The following is an 11168-nucleotide window of genomic DNA, read 5'->3' on the forward strand; positions in this document are numbered from 1 at the left end:
CTAATGAGTCAGAGGATTCTTTTTTGCTTTCTGCCACATCATTTCAGAATACAGAAAACGTATCTTTAGGGCAGTCTGAGGAACAAAATGAGTGCTGTTAAAAGCCCCACTCCAGCAATACACTGCAGCACACATGTAACCAATGTTCCCTCTAATTTTTGACAGGCCGTGTGCACAAAAAATTTCTTCTGTACAAATTTTTGACAGGCTGTGTGCGCAAAAAATGTCTTCTGTGCAAATTTTTGACAGGCCGTGTGCGCAAAAAATTTCTTCTGTGCAAATTTTTGTGCTTCTGTGCAAATTCTTGTGTGCATGGCTTTTCACCGTGTGCATGGGGTTTAGGATCTGTGTGCAATCCAATCATGACTGATCAAGGATTACCACCAGTTGGCAAATGTTTGGTCTCAGGGTAAAATTTTCAGAAGTGCTTAAGTGACTTAGGAGTCTAAGTCTCATGGAAAGTTAATGGGAAATAGGCTCTAGACTCACTTCTGAAATGGGATTTAGGCTTGCTTTTGAAAATTTTACCCTTAGTTTAGTTCCAATGGATAATGATCCACATAAAAAATTGGTTTATAGTGCGCTACAGCGGTGCATGGCCTTTCCAGACAAAACCGACAGCTCCCAAGGAGCAGGCCCAGATTAACCAAGGTACACTTGGTGCACTTACACAGGGCCTTCATCTCAGGGTGGTGGCTTTGCAACAATCCAAACTTGAGTGGCATTGTGACCCCCGTGCACCAGTCGCAACTCCACTCACTCAATTTTGGTACACTCCTCCCCTCTTCATGAGCAGGGAGGGTTGTGTGTGTGTGAGAGAGAGAGTGACTGATGTTGCACTTTGGTGATTGGCCCTATAGAGAGGACAAGGCCCTGCTACTGCAGTCAGCTCAAGTAGTTCTCCTTTTGCTCAATAATTAGAGACCCGGGTTTTTGGAGCTGAAGAATCATGGTTTCATAACAAGTGGCTTCTCAGGAGTGTGCCATTTATGTAGTAATTGTGCCTACATAGGACACTGTTCGTCAACTAAAAAAATGCATATCGAAAACTGTAAAGCCTGTTCTGGAATTACTAAAATGCAATGGATTACAAATCAGTCTGGCTGAAATAGGTTGAACTGTTTTTCTATGAAAAATTGGGCTTTCAATAAAAATGTTTTGTTTTGTTTTTTTACACACCCCTTCCCCGCGTCTGCTTTCTGTGGAAAATATTGACTTCGCTTTTTGAAAAACCAAACCTCCTGAAAACCAAAATGTTTTTAGCCAAAAAGCTAAAAATTGTATGTGAAAAATGTTGCTGTGATACCCCACAAGAGCTGTAATTCAGGTGTCTCCGACCCCCCTTTTCCTCTCTGAGCTATGCTCCGCCGCTGGGTTTCATTTTCTGTAATGTACTACAGCTAGGGCTTCCCCTGATGAATGACAGGGGAGACCATGGTGCACCCTAGAACGTGTAGTCCAACCACGGAACACAGCCCATAAAGAGGACTAGGCACACGAAGTACTCCATTGACATCTCTCATAGGGCATGGCCATGACCTTTCTGATGAGAAGGGGTTTCCGTTCATATCTGTTCATGAACATTTTAAATTTTCCACATGGAAGGGAAATAATTTCCAACCAGCTCTAATTACAAATGTACTTTTCTTCCCCCCCCCCTTTTTTTTTTTAAGATGTCACAATACACATGTACATGACAGATCAAAATGACTCCAAAGTTACAGAAGAAACACTTTCAAAAGTCAACAAGCATTTTTTTTTTCAATGAAGCTGCACCAGTCTATTAGGTAGAGTACACAAAATCTGTCTATCTTGCAGGGAATAACACTACATTTTAAACTTTTTCCTTTGCTTGTGACATACATATCAGGTGAGGTATTTTATTAAACCCTTCTAGGAATGAAGCCTTGTGCCAACAAATTAAAGAATTCTCCAGTAAGTACATAAAATGGACTGGTCTCTGCTGCTATTTTGAACTTCATGTACAGACAGGTAAATAAAACAAGGGCAACTTCTTAACTAGAAAGGAGGTAAATACAGGTAAATACATGTTAGATTTTAGAAATTAAAGAGTTCTAATTTTATTTATTCTTGTACATTTACAAAATTTCAACAAATCTACAACTAAACCATGAATTAGTCTGCCTTCAATTATGAATATAGTGATCACTTAGGGACAAGTTTTTTTTTTTAAATAAGAGCTTAACATAATGCTCCTAAGTTAGTGTCCTGGTTTTCAGAAGTGCTGGGCATCGAGCAGCTCCCATTGACTTCAATGGGAAATGTTTTTGGAAACCTAGACAGGAATTTAGAAGTCTAACCTCTTTTTAAAAATCTTGACCTAAGTATCTAGTGAAGTAGAGGGTCATAGATTAAATATAAAACCGCACTACAAAGCTTAGAAAAATTACCTTTGGAGTGACATGCAGCACAAATTTTCAGAGCCTAACACTTCAGGAAGAGTTTTACTCCAATCAAATACATCAGGGTTGCCCAAAAGGGTTTTCTGTTGTTTGTCTGTTTTTGTTTTTTTAGATAAAACAAAACACTTCCTCCCCACCCCCACCTTGCTGAATTCTCAAATTTTGTACAAATATGCAGATTGATATTACTTCCATATATGTAGTATAAAGGTTAGAGATATATTAATATTACCTTCTACACAATGCTATGTGTTTTCAATCATGCTCACTCCCACATTAATTTCCATATCAAGATACTTGCTCTTCTTAGTCCTTGCCAAATGATGGCCCCTCTCAGGAAGCTGGAGGCTGACATGTTACTGTTTTGAGTAAACAGCCTAAAGGTTATTCTAGCTGTTACCTCTGACACTCACAGTTAAATATTGATAGTCATCACCAATAAATTCAAGATAATATACTGTAGGTTCTCTACTGTATAAACAGCCTCTCAATGGGGCCAGCCACCACAGAGCAAACTACCAGAAGGCACTTGGAGTGCAGGGAGGAAAACCCCATGAGATTCCCCTCAGAGTTTCTTCCACCAGAACAAACAGAAGGCCCCCCAAATACTGCTGGTCTGGGCCTGAGGTCCTCTCAGATCATGGGAGATCCATCAGACATCAAGGTCATCCACTTTGAGTTCCTGTCCCTCCACACAAGCACCAAGAGCCTTTCTGGTAGCACGCCTCAGCAGACCCACAACAGAGTGTTTCACAATCAGAGGAAGACTGTAGAAGAGACCCGGTGTGGCAACACTGTTTAACAGAAATTGTGTTCATCAGTCTGTGAGCTAGAGAGCCAGGAAGATGCTGGATCAGTGTGTGACCAGCAGCCTCAGCAAAGAATCCCTTTTGTATTTACTGCTACTACTGCTCTCTATAGTGAAGGTCATTACACCATTTCGACACCAGCCACCTCCCCACTCCCTTCACCTTTCACCATCAAAGTGGGAAGATCCGTGCAATCAGGCCTAATGAGACGATCAAACTGTCACAAGAAGAAATTTTGCATTCCTGAGCTCTAAGGGTGAAATTCACTGCTTTGCAAAGGGCTAGCACAAAATCAATACATTCTCAGAGCTTAAATATTAAACAAGCTTGAGCTGGCCCTCTGTGCAGGAGTGAATGTCCCCATAACATACCAAAGCTCCACCTATTGGGGCATCATAACACAACAGGGATGTTTACCCAACGGAGTTTCACAAGAAGATATCTGGCACAGATCTTTCGAGTCACTTCTCATAAATAAGGTCTTTTTCCCCACCCCCACCCTCCCAAAAAAATAGGTGCCTAACTTTAAGCTATTAAGCTTAAAGGGTGGAAATTTCAAAAGCACCCGAGTTACTTAGGAGCACAAGTTCCACCAAAGTCAACGGAAGCTGTGTGTGCATAATGACTACAGCATCAGGCTCCAAGGGATCTCTTCTGATCTGGCCCTGTTACATACTCTCTAGACCCTCACCAGCAAGGGAACAGTCTAGAAGCAGAGCAGCTGGAGATACTGAACCCATCCTCCAGTAAATAAAAGAGGCCAAGCCCCTTCTAGATCTCACCCTATCTATTCCTCATCAGGTAAAGGAGCACAGCACTACCAAGAAAGAGTGACATCATAGTAGCTGAATTTCCACGTTTTCACACAGGGAAAATGATATTATACAACTTCTGCGTTAGTCCCTCTGCTTCACATTAGACTCTCCCCTCCAGGTCACTATGTCCACTGCTGGTATCAGAGGGAACTAGCCAAGTCAGGTTTCAGGTTATGCTGATAAGTGACCTCCACTTGTCCTTGGAAGAGGGGTATGGATCCACACTCATACTGCTGGATATCTCCACAACTTCTGATGCCATTCATATTGAAAAGCTACTATCCCACATTAGGGATGTAGCAGGAATTAAAGGGATAGACTAAGATAGCTCCAGTCCTTTTCCTTAGGCCAAATCCAGAATGCTATCATGAGCAACTACTTCTTAGAGCTGTCTCCTATGGGACACTGTAGGGATCCATCCTTTCTTCTACCTTGGTTAACATCCACATGAAGCTGCTAGGGGAGAGTGTAAGATGAAATGGCCTCAAATGTCAGCTATACATGGGTGACAAAACCCTTTACATCAAGCATGTCTTGTATCATTTCCCAGCTCTCCAAATCACTCAAATAGCAGCACCTTGAGAAAGAGTAACTGGGACAGGCTGAAAGGAATAGGTATACACTTCAAAGGGCTTGTCTCCATCATAACAGTGCCCTCTATCATGACCATCTGTCCTCAGATCATCCAGCCAGTCCACTGTCTCCACATTGCTTCAGGATATAGATAGCTGTGGCTACAAAAAAAATACTCTTCCATCATCACTCACCCTGTTGGATTCACAGGTAGTCATAGTGATCCACTATCCATTCATAATCTCCAGGCTGAATCATTGCTCTGTACCTAGAAATGAAAAAACTGACATTCAGAGAGCTCTAATTGGTTCAGAATGCAGCTACTTGTTTAGGCAGAGAAACAGAGCATTGAGAGTATATCACAGCAGTGCACTTCTTCCTTCACTCCACCGCTCCATTAAAGAGGGGCAACTTCGAGGCTTCATTCCTGATCTTCAAGGACCTCTACACGAGCAGCCAAACCTAGCGGAAGAACAGCCTCATTTCCATGCTTATGACTGACTACGCCACTGAATTTAGAACAGCATTCATAAACAACAGTGATGAGCACAATATGCATCCCTAAACAGACAAATCTTTCAATTTTGAACCACGTAAGCAAATGTAATGCCCACATGACTCTAGACAGAATACAGTGAATATAATTGAGAATCATCATTTTCTGGAGTTGGCTTTATTGGTAACTCAGAAAACAAACAACTCTAAGCTTTCTCCCCAAGTTTGGCTGTTCCTACGATTTTCCCTGGTAAACTTGTGTCCCAGACCCTAGTTCAGCCTACCCAGAGCTAGACACTCCAACTGCTGCCCTTTACATCCTGGTGGTAGCTAACAAGAGCCATCTGTTAGTATGACTCAACAGTTATTAAATTGGACCTTCCTGTAGGGTTCAAGAACCTCACATCAGGATGACTTAGCAGAAGAACACTGCATCCTGTGCAGGACCCTAGAGCCCACGTGGGTCATGGATACTGGTGGAACAGTTCTTGCTATAATCTGATATGTGCGTATTGCCCAGGCTATGCCTCTAGGTTGGATTAGATCCTGCCATATTTTTCTAGTCAGATCAGTATTGCTATGGGAAACACTGGCTATATTTAAGAAATAATACATATGAGAATTTCCTAGCAATGACAAGGTGTTGAAAGAATGAGTTTTGCGTCAAGCCCTTACCCCAGCCAGTCAATAACTGCCTGGAAATACCTGACTTAGAAATCATAATTGCTATTCTAAGCTGTAAAATGTAAAAGTGTTTTTTAAAATACACCTTTTAATGTGCTTCAAAGTTAAACACTGACTTGCAAGTTGCCATGGATATAATGTTGTGTTTACAGGCCTAATCTTTCCTGGCAATTAAAGGCCAGAACGGGAACCAAGAGGAGAGCTGGGTTACATTTGGCATTCCATTACATTTAGCAAGCTTTTGATTTCACTAGATTATCTCTGGTAGCAAAGATAATCTCTCATTTGCACTAAACACATCTCTCATCTGCACTAAACACAAAATGCCTGATCCTGCAGCTCTTACTTATGTGAGTAGCCTACTGAGACAAATGACTGATGATTCATGTGCTTAAGGGCTGTAGTATCAGTCCCTGACTTTTCTACACATTTTGCCGTGGCTGACATCAAAAGCATATTTTACAAGAAAGACATGTTTTAGCTCTAGCTGATGTGGAATATGCCCACTCCGCTCAAGAGTACTGAGGTGGAGGTAGGCCTCATTTTTATTGAGAGCAAGTTAAATTCTCCTTAGACAAAGCAAAGTGATCTTAGATCTCAGAGAGTGTTTTAAAAAAAGAGGAAATTTTGTTTGTTGGGAGCCCATTTCTCAAATCCTTATCTCAAATCTCCCATTGTAGTTGCCAAGGTTCATTCATGTCAAAATAATGTGAACTAGCTTTGAAACTGACTGCATTCAAAGAGTAAGGCTAATGAGTAAAAACAAAATCCAGTTGTTAGAAAGACAGATGTTACTTTTTAGAACACCAAATATCTCCTTCAAACTCTAGAGAAGGTCAAATCCAAACCAAACTTTGTCAGTTGGGCCCATCTCTAATTATTTAAAAACTTAGATGAAATTCTGGCCCCACTGAAGACAATGGCAAAACTTCCATTGTCTCCAATGGGACTGAGATTTCAGCCATGCAATATTATAGGAACATGCCCAAAGAAATAGCTTTTGACCACCAATTCCAAACATGTAGCGTTAGCAGAACTATATTACAATAAAATAGATAAACTGAACACAAGGGTAGCTGTTAATGAAAGACATTTTTGTACTCTCAAAATGAGTTTCAGTTACATTGATAAACCTGGGGAAAACTTTGCAATAAAGTGTTCTTTCAAATTCACATTGGATGTTTAGCTATGTCTATATCGCCTCCTGTATAAAGAGTTCAGTATTTGGCCAAGCATCATATACATTTCAGACCGGCTTGACTTCAGCTTTTGAAGTGGATGGTGAACACTACGCCTACTTCCTGCACTGAAAGCTGCAACAGAATTAGAGTCTACTTACAATTAACATACCTTTACTACTTCTGCTGTATTCTGACTTTAGAAAAAAATTCATCTCACTGGGCAAAGGAACCACAGACATTAAGACGGTGTTTCTCCATTCTGTGGGATGTCTTCACACCCCTCCCACACAGTGAAAATGATATGACTCAGACAAAACTGTACTATATTTAGGGGACTGGTATTCTGTGTCTTACGCTGATGTTCACACAAGTACCTCTTACAAAACAGTAAATTTCTAAATCAAGCACTCAGTCAGCCCCTCTGTGCTGGATCTGCCATCAGTACATAGTTATACTAAAGAGGGGCTGAGGAAGTGGTGTTTGGATCATGCTTCTGATTAGGTTTGGGATAGGGCTGAGTTAAAGACTGAATCAGGTCTAAGTTTAAGTTCACCTTCAGACATACCTAGTGAGCTGGTATTGTGATATTTCAGCCCCAAGTGGTAGAAATCTTGCAAGATGAACTGTCCTTGTGAAACTCCCCTCATCTCAGGCCTCTGTCTTCAGTAGGATTGGTCAGGTGAGTAAATGCTGAGCAATGAGAGTAAGGGTAACACTGTCAGGTCCCTACTGTGTCTCTCCAAAGGCAAGAAAAGTAGTCAGATCCTCAATAGGTGCATAGGTGCTGAAACTAGGGGTGCTACCGCACCCCATCTTGAAGTGGTTCCCATCATATACAGGGTTTACAGTTTGGTTCAATGGCTCTTAGCACCCCAGAGCAGGTATAAATCAGTGCAACTCCATAGACTTTTATGACAATTTACACCAGCCGAGGATCAGACCCATTGTATCCAGAGAATTTAACAGTTTTAATAAAGGTTCATACACTTAAGGTGGGGTTTTCAAACGCACTTAGCATTGGCCTAATTCTGCTCTCACTGAAGTCAATACAGTTAGGTAACGTAGAGTGCTTTTGAAAATCCCCCCCTATCAGAGCTCAGTCCTGAATTTTTTGTGCATTGAAAATTTCGATTGACTTAATGGGAGTTTGGGGTATGGCAGTCTATGCAGGATCAAGCCCATGAGGCCAAACTCTTTCCTCATGTAAGCACACAGTGAAATTCCCACTGAAATGTGCAGCAGTTGCATATGTGTATCTGTGGGCTAAAGACGGGCAAAGAAGTAATTAACTACTTATTAGAGTAACCTCTTTTTCCGTTCACCAATTGCCTATGAACAGAGCATGATTTTCTTGAATGCATTTGTTATTTAAAATTGTTTGCTAAATAATCTTCACAAATATAATTAACGACCTGTTTACAAACAGTTCATTGATAACAGAAATTTCAGCTGATTTCAGTAAAAACGTGTAGATCACATGGCCTGTTTCTGATTCCCCAGTTCATGAGCATAACTCTTAGAATCAGGTTTCTGCAAATAATTTTCACAAATATTCTGCCGTATTCACTTAAAATGAGTATATCTGTCTGATGTGTAACATTTTAGCCTTCCAAGGTGTGTCTCTCTGGAAATTATTAGAATAAAGTTCTATGTAGCTAAATGAAAAGTTCCCAAAAATTTTGTTTTACAGGCGTTGCATGTTTTGTTTCAACAGTTTCTGTCAAAATAAAATGTTTCAACATACCTAAATCCATATGTTTCATTCCAGGGTATTGAGCCAAATCAGTATGTTCTATCTGGAGTCAGTCCCACATTCTACCTATGGTGCCATCATGCCTCATGAGAATTGTAGTTCAGGTGTCACATGCCTTTATTTCTTCCTAAGGGTTGGGCTCCCTGGCCAGTCTTCATCTCCCATGATGCACTGTAGCCATGTGACTCCCATAATGCATTACATCGGTTGTTCAGAGGGGAAGCCGCACTGTATCATGGGAAATGGAGCCCAGAGAAGGAGCCTGGCTCGTAGGAGAGAACAAAAGCACGAAGTACCCGCACAGCAACTACCATGAAGCACTGTGGTAGCTCAGGCAGATGCAGTTTAATATCCAGCTAACTCAAAACAAAATATTTCAGTTCAGTTCAACAAACCAAAATGTTTCAATTTGGGTCAAACTAACCTGAAACTAAATATTTTAGATTTTTCTGATGAATAATAATAATAAAAATATTCAGCAAGATTGAAACTTTCCTTTGGAAAATTTTGATTTTGTGGAAACTTACTTACTTACTTTTTTGTAGGAACAGAAAATTCCCAAACAACTCTAGTACATATGACCATTATGACAGAATAATTCAGTGTTCTACCTTTTTGCTATGAATGCAAAAACATGGGTGCAGAAGAAATAGAAAATATATCTTAGTATTACAATGAGTTCTAGAAAGAACGGATGTCACAAAACTTGATAGTTTTCAGTAAACCATCTGCTACAAGCATCTTACTTTTTTAAAAAGCCTATATAATATAGTTAATTTAACAAAATAAATCTGTTGTCCTAACATATTACAGAGAGAGATCAAAATACTGATATGAACTTCACACATATTGCTTAAGCGATCCAGTAGCTTTATGCCTACTTCATAGAACATAACGGAAGGAAACCTAATGTAAAATCATCATATGCAAGCAAATACTTTGCTGATAATTTCATGATTTGCACATGATGGGAAGTGAGAACTAATCATGAGAACTAGAAGAATGCTCTGCTGAGCCAATTGGATGGCACCAAGTCACACTGACATTAGTCAACTGCTACAGCATTTGAGGAGAAGGAAGCAAGACTACTGGGCATCCATTCGTGAGGCTGTAACAGGAATGAGTGGTGTGTACCATTTCCCACTTCTCACTAAAATCATCATCCCACGAAGTAACTCAAGCTCCTATTTTTTGCTCTGGTTACAAGAGAAGTGTGGTTAATATTCTTGTGCATTCTGTGAAAGACAAAGTTCTATAGTTTGCTTGCTTGATCCTCCCTCTTCACAGGGTCAATTAAGAGGAAGAAAAGGAGTGACCAGGAAATGATATTCAGAGAGCTAAAAAGTTTAATAATATAGCATGATCTCACTATCTACCACAGTTTACAGTGGGCAGAGTAACTATGATATTTCTTTCAAGTGAGAAAGATTGCAACAAGAAAACGATCATAAAATATGACCCATATTCATGACAGTGATAGTGAGAAGGGCGGGAAACATCTGAAATGCCATCTATTTAAAGCTGTCTCCTTGTACGTCTCCCTAAATGCCATAAACTACCTTTTTTAACTTGACATAACCATGCAAACCTTTCAATTCTGGATCTCTAGCTGCCTATTTAGACACCAAATTAGAAACCATCTGATTTTCTATTTGCTGAGCATCCATAGCTCCCACTGAATTCATTAGGGGGGAGATTTCCAGACCTAACTGTAAGTTAAGTGCCTAGTTCCCATTAAGAGCCTGTTAGCCCTACCCACATAGCAGGATAACAAAGTGGAAGGGAGAATGCTAATGGAGGACCACTACTTTTTCCATGAACAGAGGATATCCTCCATAGTTTGAGCCTCTGAGGCCACCTTCTCCATGAAAGACTCCTCCCCCAATTTTCATACAAATAGCAGCACCCCAAAATTTGAAACAGAGACATTCTTGCAAAAAATAATTCTCTATACTATTGCCACCCTTTCACCCACCTGCACATATGCTTGGCCAGATTCATTGAAGCTGGTGAGGTAAAGTGAGAATCCGGCTCAAAGAGCAGATCTCTTCAACCCAAAATACCGCTCCCATGAAGAACAGTTCCCTGCCAATTCTGAGACCCTAAATGAAATCAATGGAGTTATGACACATCTTATATCAACCAAGGATCTACACCTCTGAGTTCTCCCAGAAAGAGAAGTTCCATTTGTTTAAAGAACCAAATTTTACACACCCCCAAAAATAGTTTCCCTATATCTGACAGAAAAGTATCTCCCTTTTGAGACACCCAGCCTCCCATTTCCTCTACTAGTCATCAGCCTCCTGCTGCAGTCTTTGGGTACAGAACAAGTTAGCACTCCTTAGTTCACTGTGCTGATGGAGTCTCCCTCTCCTGCATTAAGAGTCTCATCCTCCTCTTCAAAGGAAAGAATTTAGATTTAACAAAAAATTTAT

The 11168-nt window shown here is 40.5% G+C and overlaps 1 long non-coding RNA gene across 1 annotated transcript; it reads right to left on the reverse strand.

Moving 5' to 3' along the window:
- Window positions 1-4853: 4853 nt before the first annotated feature.
- On the reverse strand, window positions 4854-10779 carry LOC140914780 (uncharacterized). The gene is made up of 3 exons (XR_012159990.1): window positions 10709-10779; window positions 7546-7670; window positions 4854-4888 (listed from the first exon to the last, which is right to left on the reverse strand). It is a non-coding gene; the product is annotated as an uncharacterized LOC140914780 (long non-coding RNA).
- Between the last annotated feature and the right edge of the window lie 389 nt (window positions 10780-11168).

This window comes from Lepidochelys kempii, chromosome 7 (assembly GCF_965140285.1).
Source record: "Lepidochelys kempii isolate rLepKem1 chromosome 7, rLepKem1.hap1, whole genome shotgun sequence".
NCBI lineage: Eukaryota > Metazoa > Chordata > Testudines > Cheloniidae > Lepidochelys > Lepidochelys kempii.